Genomic DNA, 19,243 nt, shown 5'->3' with positions numbered 1-19,243 from the left:
AGGCTTTTCTTGGTTTGGTAGGCGAATTTGAATGTGCCCACATCTTTGATTGTTCTTTTGTCTCAGGGTTCACGCACTTAATCCAGGTTTCGTCACCGGTCATGATTCTGTTTAACAATGGTTCTCCTTCGTCCTCATAACGTGACAGAAAGTCTAATGCAGAGGCCATTCTTTGAGTTTTGTGGTGGTCTATAAGAATTTTGGGCACCCATCGTGCACAGAACTTACGGTAACCCAATCTTGCTGTCACTATCTCGTACAAGAGAGTCTTAGAAATCTGTGGAAAACCAGTAGACAACTCCGACATTGAGAAACGTCGATTTTCACGAACTTTTGCATCAACTGTCTGAACGAGTTCGTCAGTCACCAATGATGGTCTACCACTCCTCTCTTCATCATGAACGTTTTCTCGTCCACTTTTAAATAAACGTACCCATTCACAGACAACTCCTTCACTCATAACTCTTGGTCCGTACACGGCACAAAGCTCACGATGAATAGCTGCTGCAGAATATCCTTTGGCTGTAAAAAACCTTATGACAGCACGCACTTCACATTTGGCGGGGTTTTCTATTGCAGCACACATTTCAAACTGCCACAAAAACTAAACTAGCGCAGGTACGACGTTCACTCGACCACGGCTTGATGCCGACTGACCTGTTGAGTGCGTGAACGCACAGATGGCGTCGCTACTCCCCCCACAACCCGCACTGTGACCAATCAGAGGTTACTTTCTGAACTGCCCTCGTATATAGAATGGTTACATGTAATTACGCCTATCATGCAGCATGAATTGGGTTATGGGAGCAGGAGGCACGTGACCATGTCCGCTTCCAAAGATATATAGCAGACATGTCTAAAATTATATCTCCTGTGCTTGAAGGAAAGCACAGACATACATTGTCAAAGCAGGAACAGGGTTGGGAAAAAAGAACATAGAGGTTGTGAACTAAAAATTCAATTATTTCTCATCCAATTTAAAAGTAATTTTACATTTTCATAAGCAGATACAGCAACACTTTCTTGATACATGTTCTTGAGTCGATGGAGAGAAGGACACCCATAGAATTCCAGGTCTTGAATAGTGGCAAACTTAAAGACTCGACGCATCCATGAGATCTTCTCCTTCCCCTTCACGTAGACAATGGTATCTGTGTGATCTAATACTTTAAGCGCAGTCACCATATCTTTATAGGGTACGCCAAGATTATCCCAGTGAATTCCATGGTAGAAATGTGTTAACAACTTTGCACTCTTCCATGTCTTAGCACACCTCACATACTTGAAAGATCTTGGTGATGCAATGTTTGCTGAGAATGTCTCTATTATTCCAGCATCTTATGTCTATGCTACAAACGCAACATCTTTAAATACAAACTGTCTATGCCCACCATCATAGAAACCCTGAGCATCCACAATGATGTTCACACCTTGAGACGTCATTGTGAAAGGCTCTAGGTATCATGCAGCATCTATTCATATATATAGCTCATTGCACAACACTGGTGAGCAGGCAGTAGTTGATCACAGAGTCATGTAGAACTAGAGCATACGCAGCAGTGTGTCCTGCGAAATTTGTTGATGATTCGTATTCAGTTCACACTTCTATAGGTCCTGATTCAATTATCTCGTTCTGCTTCGAGCAGTCTATTATGATGGTCGGTGAAAGCTCCTTTGACGTACGTTGACTTAGTAGACACCCTCCTCCCTCTAAAAATGGTTTGAATGGCTCTGAGCACTATGGGACTTAACTTCTGAGGTCATTAGTCTAAACCTAATTAGCCTAAGGACATCACACACATCCATGCCCGAGGCAGGATTCGAACCTGCGACGGTAGTGGTCGCGCAGTTCCAGACTGAAGTGCCTAGAACTGCTCAGTCACACTGGCCGGCTCCTCCCTCTCCTTCGGCTATTTCATAGTAAGAACCACAAAACCTTGCATACATGTCATAAGCTAGACTGTATACATTTTGATTCCACTACAGATGTAAATCATCATATGGGTAGAATTCTGAATTGAGGTAGACTTTGGCATTAGTTAACTCGCAGTTGTCGAACATGTTGGAATCATTTGCTATATTACCTCTCCTATCGGTCTGAAATGAAAGCATGATGAATCTAGGTGTCTCTAGATGGGAGGAGGTTTTAATAGCCCTTCTTTGTCTGCTCGCAGTCGGTAACACTGGGTACTCGAAAACCTCCCACAAGCTAAATGTCAGTGGCAGAAATGTACCAGAATTCAGCACTTTTAAAAACTTCGAACGCTCCTCGTCGGATACACTGATGTGAAGCATTTTTTATATTATCTTGCTGATTGTGATCATATTCTCCTCTTGAGCTCCTTGAAATATGAGTTATTGTCAGTTGCACTCCGCACCAGAATGACTTCCTGTTTAGCATTCATAATAATCTGTCTAATGTCCTCAAAGTATCCCATAAGCATTTTTAGAGGTATGCACACAGCAAATCGCTTGTACACTGCAACTGTTCTATCCTCTGAATCGTCTATGAACCATCCCGCGTTTTCTAAACTATGCAAATCTGCGGGTGATGCAGAGACGTGTGTTTTAAGGGTTGATGTTATGCCGACATTGAGTGTACAGTCGATCTCATGTCCATTGAGTTCATAGCTTACTCATGGAACAGGAATGCTAAAGCATTACTTGTAAGCTTGGATCCCACTGTATCGCTGCCATCGGTTTTCTTGAATGACCCCTCTAGATGTATGGAACTCTTGCATGGAAGCATGAGTGCATCTTGGTGCTGGATGACAATTTCATTGTTCTTTTTAAATGTGGTTGAAGCGTAAGGTTTATGAGAGAAGTATTCTCATCGTACTCTACTGGACTGGTTATATTGAGTGAGGATGTCATTGCGCAGCTTCAGACCAACTGATTTAAGAAACTCGGTGTTCACACGTGTTATCACTTTGCTGTTCGATAGCGAAGTGCCATGCTGTGGATTCTGTGCACTTGTTTTATACCGTGTGCCCATCCTGCCTTAGATGTAATCGTACAACGATTTCCTCACCATGAAAGTCAACAAGTTGATTATATTGGTCAACAATACACAGCTCCAAATAGTCCAATGTCTGACCTGTCACTGGAAGGTACATTGCATTGGCAGGGGTCTCAACAATCTTATATCCCATTGCAACTGAGAGGAAGAATCCATAAATTGTGTGAATCAGACTATCGTTCAGATAGGAGTTTGTTGCAATGTTACACTCGACTCGGATTGTGCTGACGGGAAGTATGTCCACAGTCTGATCTGATTTGTAAAATTTACTTGGATCCTTCTTCAAAACCTGTCCTTTTGTGAAACTCAGCAGGTGTCCTATTGAACCTTTCAGTTTAAAGTCAATGGCTGTATTTATAGTCCTTATTTCAAATTTAAGTGTATTAATGTTTACACGTAGTTCAATACCTTTTCCAGACTGTTTTAAGACTTTGTTTAAATTGTTGATGTCACATGCACCTGGTTCTATTTCGACAATATCTTTTTCACCGTTAATATCCAGATGCAGTTTGTTGTCAGTCTCAGTGATATTAGGGATGCTGTAGTACTTCTCCAGTCTAATCAACGCAATACTCCAGTCACTAACGCTCATATCACTTGGCGAGAAGTAATTTGCATGCAATACAGATGATCGTTCTTTTAACGTCAAAGTGTACGAAATTGCATCTGAACCTCAACTGATGAAGAAATGTTTAAAGCTCCTTCTTGTATAGCATGTTTCTTCTTCTTCTTCTTCTTCTTTGTGAACGTCAAGATAATTGTAGAACACACGTCTTCTGTGAGTGAAGTAGCGTTGTAATTCTTCTGGTGGTTGCAGGTCACCAAATGAGTCGACATAGTAGACACTATCCGCATTTTTCATAACATATGATACCCAGCCTCCAGCAACATCTAAATTCACAATGCCACATTCAACAGTTTTCCATGTAGTCTTCGGTAACGTATCCCACATAAACACACCATGGAATCTTGGTATCTTGAATTTGTTTCTAACAAACTTAAGAAGATCAGTATTTGTAAGTGGTCGATCTGGTACGACCGTTAATGGGCTTTTTTTATTCATAAATAGACCAAGCCTTTTCCTGCATGGTTTCAAGTATAGTCCTTTTCCGATGGCTGCAGCTTCCATCAGCTAAAATCCTATCTGCAATGTGACGACTTGATAGATCTTTATTTGCAGCATATGCAATGTCGTGTTCCATACATGCTTCGTTGAGCATATTAACCCCCTTATCACATCATGCCAAGTGTTTCTGAAGCTTTGTCCCAAGTCCACAGTAGTCATACCCAGGGATGTGTAGTTCTACTGGCAGTTTGTCTAGAATACCACCACCTCCTCTAATGTGTCTCCTAGCATGCAAGTTATGCTACTGTGGTGGTTGTGGATTATGCACCCCCATTATATAGCAAATCGTCTGCATCAGTCCAACTGTTTTGTGTAGCAGGAAAACCAAGCCATTTGACTAGTGCTTTATGTCTTCTTGCCTCTTCTAACTGTGCTTGGGAGTTTTGCGTGTTCTTAACTGTTGGAGCAATAGCTGCAGTACCACCAGCGAGGGAACCTACCACCGAGAGTGGGGAGAGGGCTGGGATGAGAAACAGAACAAAACTGCCAGATGTCTTGGGTATCGGTAGAACTCGTAGTGCTTTAACTGATCTTCTCCTTCTTCTTCTTCTTCTTCTTCCTGAATCTTTCTGCTTTGGTGCATTGTTAGCTGCATACATCGCTGTCAGGATACAGTTCTTCAAACAGCCCTGCTTCCCACCCTTGTCCTTCTTCTTGTTTAGAGCACAACATGCAGCATTCGTAACTCACTTGATATTCATCACTCCTAAATCCAACTTAATTTTTCCTCACACAGTTTTATCAACTTCAAATGCTGTGATGCATTGACCTATACCGATATCCCTTCTTCTCCGTATTGCCTTAGCCTTATCAGCTAAAATCCTATCTGCAATGTGACGACTTGATAGATCTTTATTTACAGCATATGCAATGTCATGTTCCATACATTCTTCATTGAGCATATTAACCCCTTATCACGTCGTACCAAGCGTTTCTGAAGCTTTGTCCCAAGTTCACAGTAGTAATACCCAGGAATGTGTAATTCTACTGGCAGTTTGTCTAGAATACCACCACCTCCTCTAATGTGTCTCCTAGCATGCATGTTATGCTACTGTGGTGGCTGTGGACTATGCACCCCCATTAGATAGCAAATTGTCAGCATCAGTCCAACTGTTTTGTGTAGCAGGAAAACCAAGCCATTTGACTAGTGCTTTATTTCCACGACATCTTATGACTCTCTCCATGAGAAAAACATCTGGTTCCGAGCTTTTCTGCAACTCCTCAGTGTAGAAGCAGCCTGCAATTTCTTCATCTTTACTATCCTTCAGTATATAAGTTCTAGGATTCGTTCTTTGCACTTTTGAAACTTTAAATATCTCAGCTGACCAGTTCAGTAGGTACGGTTTCTCAAATACCGTCTTGTGTTTTGAGGTACACACCAAATCACCTACATTAAATTTCTGTCTGCGTGAATCCAGCATCTTAATGCGATAGTACACCATATCCATGAGTCCATTGTCACAAACATCGATTGGTCTCGTTTTAATTGTGGTATGTTTGGTTCGATTATACTGAGCAATTATTTCTGGGAGGATATCTGTCCATTTGTGTGAACCCCGAATGTTAATAAGCATCCACATTCAACCTTTTATTGTTCTGTTCAGATGCTGCACGATACTTGCCTTCAGGTGAGTGAATGTCGAGTAGTGATTTATTCCATACTGCTGCATAACGGTCTCGAAATACCTATTGTAGAACGCCCCACCATGATCGGTTTGGAGGTTGTCTGGGCATCGATTCATCCCTGTCTGTAGCAAATGCTGAAAAACATCTGCGACATTGCTACCCTTTTTTTGTTTTGACAGGTAATGCTTAGGCAACTTTGGAGTATGTATCAATAACCATTAAAAATATATTTGAATCCATTTTTCTCATGTGAATATTCCGTCACATCTACCCGATCATCTTGCCATAAAACATCCAAACCTTTAATCATAACATGCCTACGAGGGTAAGTTTTGCATGCTGGTTTTTACAGCTCCCAAACTAATGTCTCTAAACTTATTCGATGATACCTCTCTCTCTAAGCTCAGAGATTATTGAAACAACCTCATTCAAATGAGCTGTTTTACCTGCAGCAGCTTGTAACCTCCCCCTCACTTATCGACCTTAATGACAGTGAAAAATTAGACTGCGTGTACCTAATGGAAATTTGGGAAAAGCAATCGTCACCGAAGTTAATCTGTCGGTAAAGAGGGAGAAAAGGGTTACATCTAAATGAAAGGAAAAATGCAAATGAAATTGGTGGAAATTAATTTTGAAAAGGGGTAAAGTTAATAAGGAAAGTAAATGTGCGGTCGTTACATTAACAATTAATTGGGGTTAATTAGATATTTGAGATTTGGGGAAAATTACGGTCACCAGTCCCATGGACAACTACTATAATAACTGAAAATGAAAGATTAGTGCACATATATTTAGCACTAAAAGCGTGGCAACGGAAGGTTGACACGTGTTGTGTGAAAACTGAATGTTTGTCAGAAGTAGTAAATTTCACTACACTCTGACTTAATTTAGCAAAAGAATTAATAAAATCGGAAAACTGAAAGTTAATTTAGTGACTGAAATTAATAGTGAATTTTGTTCCTGAAGCACTACGAAATTCAATAATAAGGTTAGTCTTGGGTTACCTCAACAATCATTTCAAAAGCTACTTGAATCTATGCAATTTAGAAATAAGAGATTTAACTTTGAACTTGAATTAAATGATTCTGAACAATTAACAATAGTAAAATTTAGTACGTACCAAGCTGAGCTGCAGTCACAGGTAAGCTAAAATATGGTAACAAAACTCACACTCTTAATTTCTGCTTGTGTAATCTAAATATTGTAGCCAGCTATGAATACTTTAACTGAACTTTGAAATTAAAGCAGTGAAAAGGAATGATACTACTTTAATGCTGGCGTATGAATTTCAACAACACTCGGGTTCATTGCAGAAAAGGAAGGGACCCTACTTGGTAATGCAATTGGGACAATGAGCAACAAAGGTTCATGCTAAGTTGCTGTATTTTTGTGATGCAACAGTTTTAAACTTCCAGTCTTCCTTGTTGGTTGATTGAAGGTTTGAAGCCGTTGATCGAGGAGGTGGCGACAGTCACTCATTGTCGGCCGTCGTTGTTGCAGAGGCTGGATGTTGACACGCCTCCTTCTTGACTCGGTCACCAGGCGAAACGGGTTCTTGATGTGTGCCAGCTAATGCTTCCCGTCCGCGACACTGTGTCAGAAACTATCATAGCAAGTCGAGCACAATTACATGCTGCCAAACCCTAAAAGTGCGGCAACTTGCGGGAGCGTCACACAACACACCTGTTCCACCGCCCTACCCCAGCCAGACTCCCTCTGCCCACACTCCATGCGGCAGAGTTAACACTACCAAAGATCCTAAACACTTTGGTTCTCCACACGACCTATCGATGTAATAGTTTGATAGCATAGTTTTCCCTAAGCCAGACCCAGCGTAAAAATACAAATATTTACAAAACAAACCAATTATACATCGACATAAATGCATAAAAATATATATATATATATATATATATATATATATATATATATATATATATATATATATATATATATATATATATATATATATATATAAAAAAAAAATCGTAAAACAATTACAATATATAAAGACACAGAAATGTCATATCTTCAGGTAACAAAATAAGGAAAAAAATTATAGTACAATAGATGGAAATAGGAGGATATGCATTTTTGGCGTTACAAGCTGATGCCATGAGCAGCCTTAGTCGATCTATTAGCTTGTTGGGGTCGTCATAAAAAATACACTGCGGGATTTGATTGTTCACTGCTTTATGCTCAATGTCAATACCATCACCACTGCTGCTGCTGCTGTTGTTTTCGCTTTCAAATGTTGGTTTTTTAATGGTTTTATATTTCTTGTTGCTCAGGATTTTCATGATCTTATGTAAACCGGTCATGTTCAGTATTTCACAATACATTTCCCTATCATTAACTGAATAATTTATAGGTTTTTTGGTAGGACTTAGGAAAATAAGATTCATTAAGCCGAGTGCTCTCTCAAACTGCCTGTAACCAATCTGTATTGTCAACAGTTACAGTTATTGGATGCATACCCAACATGTACGGTCTTCCCCTGCTAATGCCGAATGTTCTATATATCTGACCAGGCGTGTGATGGATAATGAATTTGTCAATGGCAACACCCTCATTATCGTGTGCTTCTGTTTTTGCTGAGAGCTATTGGAGAGATTCAGTAACCGGCTTAAAGGTCTCTCATAGTGTTTGCTGTCGATCCATATGCCCTAACCTCAGCAACCACAATTTCTCATGAACTGCTTTCCGCCATTGAATCACTTTCTGCTTCATCTACATCTTGGTGTATACTAATCAGACATCTCCACAGCATGAGGCTTTATATATCTGGTCATTTTCTTCTTCCTCTTACTATGTACATGCTCCCCCTTCTTAACAACAAGGAACTCTACATATATTTTCCCCTCAATAGCCTCGACCTTTTCAGTTAAGTCAGCTACTTTCTTACCGACTTAATTAACTAACTCATTTAACGCATTCATCATTCTCAAAAGAGTCTGATAATATCTCTCTAGTCCCCTGCGCATACCTCCAACTTTATGCACAATAGCTTTAATTCTCGCATCCATGTACAGGCGTATGTTCTGTCTGTGTACATCCATTCTCTCGGGTTGAGAGCTAGACATATGCGCAAATTTGTCCATGGTGCAGCTTATACCGATGTACTAGCCTCTCTTACAATGCTATATATGCAAAATCTCTTGAAAGTTTCGCCTGTACCTACCACCACTCAGTTTTCTTGTTTTATCAATAACGAGAAACCCATACTGTGAATGATTCTAGCAATCAGCGCATATCCTTACAAAATCGTTGAATAACATGTCAGTTCTGATGTGTGCCTGGTAAATGTGTTTTAAATTCAGATTTTCTTGTTTGAAGGCTATAATGAGATTTGCATTATCCCTAATCAACTGTTTCAGGATTCTGGAATATGTTTGGCTTAGCTAAAATACATCAACACCTATATGACGACCGAAATAGAAATATTTTCGAATTTGGTTTTAGTTTTCCACAGCAACATCATCAAATATGAAGACAATGTTTGGCTTTGCTTTTTCAGGTGGAGGGATATCACCACTTTCACTGAATGTCGTGTATGTAACACCATGTGTGTGTAACACCATCTACACCACGCAATATCTCCTGCAATAGCTGATACCTGAGTTGAAACAGCATTTTTGAGAATACACAAAAATGCTCAAATCGGACTCCATCTACAGGTGTTAGCAGCATCATGAGGACATTAGTCTACCCACAATTGGATGGACCTACAAAAATTGCTTGTGTATTATCAGGAAGGAGAATTCCATTCTTCTTGTTCTTCTTCAGGTCTTCTTTTTTATCTTCTTAGGACCAGTCACAGACAACAAAGTCCTTGTGACGAGGGTGTTTCACCCACCATGCCATGATACTAACTACACCAGGTACCGACACGCAGATGACATATGAGCTGCTCGGGGGAACACAATGGTAAGCGCCATCGCCGTGTATTTTGCGGTTGATGGCTAATGATACCACCTGTGGGATGCACAATGCAGTAAACTTACTAGTAGTTCCAAATTCACTCAATAGATGTCTGGGCGGAGCTTAATGGGAAGTGCCACTGTCCGTCTGTTGCGGAAACATAATGGTAAGTGACTGAGAGAAAGGCGGCAAGTAAAAACATCTCCGAGATTATGGCAACAGTGAACATGGCAGAAGACGAGGAATATACTTCCAATGATACTAATATCTTCGAGAGGGATCAAGAATACATTCCTAACGAATCAGATGACTCAGAGGTATGTTATTTTGTAAATATACTGTCTTTAGTACATTTCACGAACATAATGGTAAGTGCATGTACATACCATTATGTTCCTGAAGTACAATTGAAAATTACGTTCGCCGACAAGTACAAGATGTGTACAGTCCAGATCAGTGGTGCAACATCATCAAGAAGTCGGCTAAGAAGAATCCATTGCTTGTATATAATATGAAAATAGAAGATTTCTATCAAATACGACACTCTAAAGAAGCGTTTGTCTTCAGAAAGAAGACAGTTGATGGTCGAGATGTCAACCTAAGGAAAGTATGTAGGTGGAAGGTGACCTCTGGATATCCATCATCTTTATTCATCAACGAGACATTTTGTCATGAAATTTGGCATGAAATAAACTTCAGGAAATGTGGAAGGCAAGGACCAGTTCCTACGCTTCGACAATGGACAATGGACCAAGGCTTATTCAAAAGAAGAAAGTTGCTGACGTCCTGTCGCTCCTAAATTACATACCTCCTGTCCACCATGGATTTTTCCTGTCACTAAAGCCAACAGTTTTGGATGAAAAAGACATTAGTAATGAGAGTGATGAATGATTTTGCAGTTTCAGTAAAGTGTTGAAGACTTACTGCAAAATTTAATATATAATGTTCTATCACTATGTGTTGTTAATGGTGTATGGTAATGTAACAATTTTTGTATATTTCATTTGTTTTAGTCAGTTCTGAGTTTCATTTATGTCTGTATAGTAGCAGATAGATGTTAGAATCACTACAGAATAAAAGGACTGTTCAAAAAAATAATTCAGATTTGCAGATCAATTGAAACTTTAGATGCGCTGTATCTCAAAACTGTGATTTTGGCGCTTACCATTTTGTTCCCCCGAGCAGGTCATATATAGAAAGATACATTTGAAAGGATAATAATAGTATGTGTAGCCCCTATAGCTCCATCACTTAACTGACTGAGCTATATTGACTATACAGAGAAAACAGCTATACATATATTTATATATATTTTACCCATGAAGAGTAACTTAATCATTCATTATGTGAATAACTGATACAGCACTGGAAAAAAAATTAATTATTGTAATACTTTGAATATAATGAGAGTGGTATGAAATAAAACACAAACACAGTTTGAGATTATATATGTACATAAACTGTTTATTTATTTCAGTATCATACATAGGGCATAGTATTTCTGGAATATCATTACAATCTGTATGTATCTTCTTCTTCGTACCTGTACAATATTTGCCAAATAAAGCTTTTTGATGTGCAATGAATTCAGCACTCAAGCCAATAGATGCCTCACAGTACTTAGGTTTTTCACACACACATTTAATCTGTTTCTCTTTAGGTTCAGCGTTCCAGCGTTCATGTGCAGACAAAAGTGCTGCTTAAGATCATCAACATGTACTCTATGCACACATAGGGAATTTAGAACATCATTGTATGCAGAGTCTATGCTAGGCAACCAGTGATTCAGTCTCTCCAAAGCAACACATAGCACAGTATCAGATCGTATAACTACATAACTGAGGCATGCCTTAGATAAACACAGTTGTCACCCTATTTCACACATAATGCACAGTAATCACACACAGTTTTGTAATAGAAAGTGTCACACCAGTAAGACAAATGTCGGGGGGGGGGGGAGGGAGGACGAGAGTTGGATAATACTCTGCAGCCATCTGCTGATTGATGTAGCACTCTGCACGACATATTTCGTCCCAGTCGAAGTCGGGAATTGGCACATTAACACCCCTCGATACATTTTCAATTTCCATTCTCACATGCAAGCCCCAAAACTGATGTGCTTCTATACCAATGTTTACACATGTTGTCCCACTGGGAGTTAAATTGTACATGGAAGTGAAAAGCATGGGTATACTCGATACCTTCTTATCCTCATCATCTGCACTCTGTTATCACAGGGATGTTCTGCTGGGATGGATCGTATGTTGGTGACCAGTACTGTCCTCCATCTTGATGTTGTTTAGGACCACTAGCAGCAGCCTTTGATGTGTGGGGGCAGATTGTGTGTCCTCATCACACAAATCAATGAGTGGGATGGACAATGGCAGCTTGTTGTCCTTCTCCAGCAATGGGCTAAGTGCACTACAGGATTCCATGTGGCTGCTACAGGTTCAGATGTGCTGGAGGTTATTGCTGCCACAGCTCTAGAGGTAGTTGCAGGATGGCAGCCGGGATTACTAAAGGTCTGGATGTGCTTGAGATTGGTATGTTGGCGCTCAACCCTGTGCCAAGGGCTAGTGCTGAACAAAGACGAGGAAGCATTAGACATGGACCAATATGAGGAAACAATGAAACAATGAATAATAATAGTAATAATAATAATGCTAACCTCAGAGAACGATGTGATGTGGGATACTTACTTTTCTGTTTCCTCCTGTTCTGCATGACCATGTTGGATTGTGACTGCTGTTGATGCTTCTTGGTTCTTCTTCTTCTTCTTCTGATGCTGCTTACTGACTGAGCAAGTCTGGGGTCCCAGAGCTGCTGAGCCTCCCCTATACCCCCTCAAATAACATCACCAAATACCACCATCCAACTGGCTGAAATCTAACACGTGACTGGATTAAGGGTTCTTATTGGTTCCCGCCATTTCCCCCACACCAGACAATCATCTTGGATTACATCGTGGATGACAGCGCCCTCTGGCAGTGGTACTATGTACTAGGCCTGGACCTCATGGCAAACACACTGTTACCCTCCATCTTGGATAACGGTACTTGCATCATCGGCTGACGTCATGGCCACCATCTTGGATTATGTAACAGAATGGACAACAGTGCGCTCTGGTGGTGGTACTGTGTACTAGATCTAGACCTCATGGTGAACACACTATTTGCCACCATCTTGGACAACGGTACTTGCGTCATCAGCTGACGTCATGGCCGCCATCTTGTGTTACGTAACGGAATGGATGACAGTGCGCTCCGGTGGTGGTATTCTGTGCTAGATCTGGACCTCATGGCAAACATACTCTTTGCCACCATCTTGGATAATGGTACTTGTGTCATCAGCTGACGTCATGGCCGCCATCTTGGATTATGTCACAGATGAGAGCACTCTCTGCTGGTGGAACTGTGTACCAGGTCAGTTGGAGTCTGGACCTCATGGTGAACACACTGGATTGCTGTACTGTATCAAGCTGTTTAAATAAAGACTGGTGCATGCAAAATGCAACCCGCCATTTCCTAGGACGAGGTGGCAGTTGGATGACTTAGGTTAGTGGAGGTAGCCTAAGTGACCTATTTTCCCGCCATTTTCGTAGGTGTGTTGCATTTTCCTGATGGAATTCGAAATTCCCACCATTTTCTGGGGGAAAGGGGAGGTTAGGTTAGTAGAGGTAGCCCAATTGACCTATCTTCCTGCCAAAATCAGCCATCTTGGATGACATCATGGCTGCCATCTTGGATGCATCATGTGCTGTTGCCAAGTCTGCACGCTGCCATCTTGGATGATGTCATTGCCTCCATTTTAGATATATCTGGCAACAATGGAAAGTGGGGCCATACGAACTTTGTCCCACTACTTGTGGTAGGGAAGTCAAATGGTCAACTTCGGTTTATTGGGAGAATTTTAGGAAAGTGTGGTTGACCTGCAAAGGAGATCGCATGTATGACACTAGTGAACCATTGTTGAGTATTATTAGAGTGTTTGGACTGAACCAGATTGGATTAAAGGAAAACACTGAAGCAGTTCAGAAGAGGGCAAAAAAATTGGAAATTTATTGTAAGTTCCTCTGGGACCAAACTGCTGAGGTCATCGGTCCCTAAGCTTACACACTACTTAATCTAACTTTAACTAAGGACAACACACACACCCATGCCCGAGGGAGGACTCAAACTTCCGACAGGGGGGAGCCATGCGGACCGTTACAGAGGAGGGCTGCTAGATTTGTCACCGGTAGGTTCAAACAACATATAGTTATTTAGGTGCCTTGTGAACACAGATGGGAATCACTGGATGGAAGAAGACATTCTTTTCGAAATTCATTATTAAGAAAATTTAGAGAAACGACATTTGAGGCTGACTGCAGAACGATTCTAATGCAGTCAATGTACATTTCACATAAAGATCACTAGGATTAGCTTAGAGAGATTAGGGTTCGTACAAAGGCATGTAGATACTCGTTTTTCCCTCGCGCTGTTTCCAAGTAGAGAGGTAACAACTAGCAGTGGTACAGAGTACCCTCCGCCACAGACTATACGGTGACTTCCAGAGAATGTATGTAGATGCAGATGTAGAAAACAACTAACTGAAAACAATTTTCAGTTTCAGTTGCACATTTTTAATTACATGACATGTATAGATCACTCCGGATAATTTTCAGATCTAAAACAAAGTAAAATTAAATGCATACTGTCTAATATTTTACAATAAGTAGAAAAGAACTGTACATAAATGTAGATTTTACTTAGGTTCTTGCGTCAGCAATCCATCTTCTCTGTTCAGAACTGCATACATGAGTAGTGTGTTTCGCAACTGCGGTCAATGCTTTGAATAGTTATCTGGTGGCGACAGGGGAGAGGGGTGCGGGAAAGAGTGGAGGATGGGAAAAAATGGAGCGAGGGTCATTGGAAGACAGGAAAGGAACAGGGAGGCAGATTGATAGGGATATCATTGGTTTGACAAGAGGGGTCATTCTAAATTTATAAAAAAGGTATAACTATGTGAAAATTTTTGTTAAAATGTTGATAGTGTAGGACAGTAGGTGTGTAAACAGTGAATGACATAAAATAGTAAAATTATGAACTGGAGCAAAGCGACTGAGAGTGGTGAAAGAAGACAGGGAGGGGAGGGGTTGTGGCAGGGATGTTATGAGTTTAACAAGTGAGAGTCTTATACTAAAATTGCAAAAGTCAATTACATAAAAATTTTTCGTTAAAATATTAAAAGTGTACACTAATGGATGTGTGATACTGTAAAAGGTATAAAACAGTAAATTATAAAAGTGAAAATACAGTAATTTAAGCTGAATTAGTATCTTAAAACATTAAGTGTGAAATTTTTGAAGTATAAAACCATAAGGTCTTGCTCTGAAAGTATAAAAAGTAAAATAGTATAAAAATTCTCATTGAAATACTAAAAGCAAAAGACATTAAGATTGTAAAATTATAGAAGTGGAATTACATACAGTAACTACAACTAAATTAAGTATCGTTAAATATTAGAAATTTAAAAAAATTGCAATATAAAACCATGACAAAATATAAAACAATATATAATAAAAATGAAACCTTGCACAGGAGCTGAAGTTACAGGAAACAGGATGTAACATTCATGGTTAATTGCATTTGCTTTTGCTTGGTGGTGTTGTATGGCGTGCAGTTGTACAGTATTTTCGGAAGCCAGTCTGCATGCCGGCCTGCTGGATAGGATGGTGTGTGGGCCGATAAGCTGCTGCTTTTGCTTGTCGGTGATTGGGGATGTTGGTCACACATGTTGTGCATTGAGGTGAACGATTGGCTGAGGCCCTCAAAATTATTACAATATTAACTGTTAAAAAATATCATTCGCTGATTTAATGTGTGGCCAGTCTGTTGCAGTCTTCTTCTCCTTCTTGGTGTCATTGACTCGTAGTGTGTCGGCTGCTCCCTTGCGTCTTGAACTAGCTCTTCAAAGTTGGGTTCAAATGGTTCAAATGGCTCTGAGCACTATGGGACTTAACATCTGAGGTCATCAGTCCCTAGAACTTAGAACTACTTAAACTTAACTAACCTAAGAACATCGCACACATCCACGCCCGAGGCAGGATTCGAACCTGTGACCATAGCAGCAGCACGGATCCGGACTGAAGCGCCTAGAACCACTCGGCCACAGCGGGCGGCCTGGCAGTCACCTTTCAGTATTTGCACAGATACTGTTTTCAAATTTTAGTTAATTCTGACCTCTGCTCTCTGATTCCAGTGTAATTGCTGAATGATTCTTATGTCATTACCATCCAATCCTATTTCTCATAAGATTTTGATAAGAGGATCATGCTTAACAGTGTCAAATGCTTTCTCATAGTCGATAAAGCATATATGGATATCCTGCTGACAGTCATAGCATCTTTGCATAAGTATGTTCATGCCAAATAATGCTTCTCGGTTTCCCATTCCCTGGATAAAACCAAACTGGGTTTCTCCACAATGCTCATCACATTTATGATAAATTCGGTTATGTGTAATTCTTAGAAAAGTTTTCAGAGCATGATTCATCAACGAGATCAATCGAAATTCTAAGCATATTTTTGCATTTGCTTTCTTCGGTAATGGGACAAAGGTTGATTTCAGTCATTCATCCGGCATCTGGCCTGAGCTGTAAATTTCATTAAATAGAGCTGTTAACATTTTTGGGTCTATGCATTTTAAAATTTCAGTGGGTAAATAGTCTCCACCAGGCGCTTTTCTGTTCTTTGTTACTTTCAGCGCATATTTTGTTGCAGTCAAGAGTGTAAAAATCTCTTTCTTCCAACATTGTCAGGAGCTGTCCCTTTGTGCATTGTGCAACACATGCAAGTGTGTGTCAATGGTTCCAACAGCGCGCTTCGATGATAGGTGTCAAACAAACGCTGTTTCGTTATTAAAAATTGAAGCATGCTCTCTGAAACTTTAGTTTGTTGAAAATATGCCGTCATGATTCTATTAGGCTGCCAAGACTTAGAGTCAATAATAACAACTGCACAGGTCGGTCTTCTGTATACACTAAAACGGTATTTGTTCACCTCTCTCGTAAGCGTAATTTCATGATAGTTGATGGATCCTGTGTTTTCATGCTCAACTGTAAATCTAATTTTTGGGTGAATAGCACTCGTTCTATCTGCTATGTAATTAACATTGCTTTGATCTCCTTTAGCTTAAAAAAAAGAAAAAAAATGGCATCATCAACATAGCGGTAATAATAAAGAGCTTTGCTGCTTACTGCAGGATTATTAGTGAAAAATTGGTGCTCCAAATGATTAAGGAAAATCTCAGTCATAGTGCCACTAGCGAATTACCCATGCCTAGCCCTTCTGCTTGGTGGTGGTATCTCTTGCCGCCAAAAATGGAATAATTATAGGATAATATCAGTTCTAGAACCTTCATTAATACAATTATTTCTCCTGTACCCATTCTTTGCATTTTATAAAGTTGTTCTTAATTCCTTCTAATGTCTCACGGACAGCCATGTTAGTGTGTAAATTCACCACATTTGGGGATGCAAATATGGAATCAGCTAGTATGATTGTATCCTTAACGTTGTCCTCAAACTCGTACATATTTTTTAAACTACATTGCTCGTAAAATGTGTATATCTTTTTTAACCTTTGTGTTAGTGTAACATTTATTGGTGTATCAGGACTGTCTGGTGCTGGATATAAGCCTCATAAATTTGTCCTTTTTATTAAGCTGTACCTACGTGCGCGTGTCTGGGGATTGCTCATGATTGTGTATCTTTTCTTTCCCTGTCAAAAAGTCAGAGTTTTGAATTTTGCATTTTAGATGTGCATGAAACTTTTTTGTTGAATCTCTGGTCACTTCTTTAAATCCTTCTTCAGAGAAAAATTGTTCAATTTTATTTACGTAACATTCGTCACTCATAACGACCACAGTGCTGCCTTAATCTGCCTTGCCATTAACACTTCATGCTTCTTTAACATCCATTATTCTACACTACTGAACATTTGAATGAGAATTATTTTTGCAGTATTATACTTATTAGAATTTTAGCACGACCCCCCCCCTTGTTAAACCCATGACATTCCTACCACTCCCCCTCTTTGCTTCCTTTCCCCTCTCTCCTACCGCCACCAGATACCTGTTTAAAACACTGACCGCAGCTGCAAACCACAGTACTCTAATTATGAAGCACTGAACCAACAAGGCAGATTGCTCACCCAACTACTTGGCTCAATTCTTCATTTACATACAACGCTTTTCTATTTATTGTAAAATATTGGACAGTACATATTTAGTTTGACTTTGTTTCAGATCTGAATGTCAACCAGAGCAATCGAAATACATGATGTAATTAAAAATGTACAACTGAAAATTGTTTTAAATATCAATACAGTTCCTGATTCTCTCTGGACGAATATGTCAGCTGACTTAATGAACAAGGCCGCTGTGTTCCAGTAACACTAAGAAACAGTCTGAAATAAGTCGACTCTTGGCAACAGTGCAGACTCAACAAAGGCTGTATGTGGCATCATATTTGTCACTTTCCAGTTGTGGATGTCCCATCACGTTTTTATTTCAGAGTGAAGTTGTAAGAAGTGCTGTGTCAGCTCCTGTGGGAGTCACCGCCGACACAAACCAGAAAAGAGAGAAGTTACAATGGCTGATGGCAGAAGTCGAAAATGATCTGTATATATCACATGCTGATTAATAGGACACTTTTATTTCTATGAAGGAAAGAACCATACCTAACTTTTCCTTATGAAGTGGCTTCCTGCCTTTCAGTGCCTCCTACCTGCAATTACATTTACTATCACTATTCGCAGAATGCAGGCTAAGTATTGTTTTCTCGTTACTCAGTACCGATGCTCTCGAAGTCTGAGACCAAACTGGGGCCAATGAGCGATGGGTGGCTGGTTATGTCAGCATTAACAGGGTGTGCTGAACTGTCTTCCAGGAGGTGTGGGGCGGCCTGCTCTTTCCATTGGCATGCAGGTCAGCACCTTCTTGGTGCTTTTTCACAATACTGTACTGGTCAGTGTGCAGTCAATGCTTTAGGACTGCACATTGTTCCCCTACAGAATGCCGCACTGTTGTCGTTTATGGAACCAACTTGTGACAGCAGAGTTGAGCGAGGGGGCCAGGCAGGAAGCTAGGTGATGTGAGGAACTAGGAGCCACAACTGGGTCGACACTGAGCCCCCAGCCATGCCCTAACATCCATCCTGTGCTCCGAGGGAATGTCGGATGGAAAATCTCCAAAAAGACACCCACCCTTTTGCAGAGCCGGTCCAATGAAAAATGGAGATGGCAATGATGATGGCACCAGGTCCATGGCAGATGCTGGGAGGTGTGCCAGGAAACTGAGTTGCTGTGGCGCCAAAGGCAGTGGCTCCAGCTCCATCGGTTCCTCAGGTGGTACAAAAGAGGCCTTCGGTGGGCAGCTGCACCAGCTGCAAGATCCTGGTAGAATGTGAATCTGGGGACAGAAAATCTGCAGTAGAATCTTGCAATCAACAATCAAGAATCTCATTCTGATGGCAGCGCAGCAGCCCAGTGGGAGCTTGAACTAAATGTGTGC

This window comes from Schistocerca piceifrons, chromosome 6 (genome assembly GCF_021461385.2).
Source record: "Schistocerca piceifrons isolate TAMUIC-IGC-003096 chromosome 6, iqSchPice1.1, whole genome shotgun sequence".
NCBI classification, from domain to species: Eukaryota; Metazoa; Arthropoda; class Insecta; order Orthoptera; family Acrididae; genus Schistocerca; species Schistocerca piceifrons.
Note: the sequence above shows the minus strand (reverse complement) of the source record.